The sequence below is a fragment of the Terrapene carolina genome, unplaced genomic scaffold (genome assembly GCF_002925995.2).
Source record: "Terrapene carolina triunguis isolate 2854851 unplaced genomic scaffold, T_m_triunguis-2.0 Scaffold193, whole genome shotgun sequence".
NCBI classification, from domain to species: domain Eukaryota; kingdom Metazoa; phylum Chordata; order Testudines; family Emydidae; genus Terrapene; species Terrapene triunguis.
Genome location: NW_020664544.1, coordinates 8,271,987 through 8,272,737, shown reverse-complemented (window position 1 = coordinate 8,272,737; position 751 = coordinate 8,271,987). Strand labels below are relative to the sequence as shown.

At 64.4% G+C, this 751-nt stretch overlaps 1 protein-coding gene across 1 annotated transcript in view; it reads right to left on the bottom strand.

The window, feature by feature from the left end:
- Positions 1–637, bottom strand: part of LIMD2 (LIM domain containing 2) — a 20,408-nt gene extending 19,771 nt beyond the window's left edge. The window contains exon 1 of the mRNA XM_024201208.2: positions 500–637. The gene's annotated coding sequence lies outside the window, so the exon portion shown is untranslated. The remainder of the gene's footprint in view (positions 1–499) is intronic.
- Between the last annotated feature and the right edge of the window lie 114 nt (positions 638–751).

Here is a 751-nt window from a genome sequence, read left to right as displayed (position 1 = left end):
GTCCAGAGGTGCCAGGGCCCTGAACTTTCCCGTCCAGAGGTGCCGGGGCTCTGAACTGCCCCGTCCAGAGGTGATGGGGCTCTGGACTGGCACAAATTAAGTTCTGGCCACTGGCCAAAAACAGACCCCCCCGGGCGGTTCACGCAGCCTGAAGATTCTGGCCCCAATGGCCACCCATCGAGACCTCCTCCCACTGCCTCCTCGGAGAGCAAAAGTTGCAGGCGCCTTCCCCTTATGTCTGGCCTGTCTTATGAACCCCCCTTCCCAGAAACCGGGCTGGGCTGGAACCCCCTTCCCACCCCCCCCCCTTTCCCCTGCTGTGCGATGGTCCATGCGCCTCCTTCTCCCTGGCTCGGTGTCTGCCTCTCTGTGCATCTCTCCATCCCTTTCCCTCCGGGCATCTTTCTGCCCCTCCGGCGCTCCCGGCTCCCTCCCTCCCCATCACCCCCCAGCCCGCAGCATTGTCTCCTCCGGCCGCCGGAGCTTGCGCCGGACTCACCCTGTGCCCGGGCCGGGCTCCTCGCGGGGCCGCGGAGCAGAGGGAGGCTTCCCCGGCAGGGTCTGTCCGTCCCTCTGGCCAGGAACGGGGGGGGCTTTGTTGGGTTTTTTTCTGCCCAGACTCGGCTCTGGGAGCTGCTTCCTGCCAGCTCCCTCCAGCCGCCTCGCTAGTCCTTTTATCACAAGGCTGCTGCCTGTGATTGGCTCCTTGCTTTTCTCCTTTGTGTGAAGCAACCTATAACCCCCAACCTCC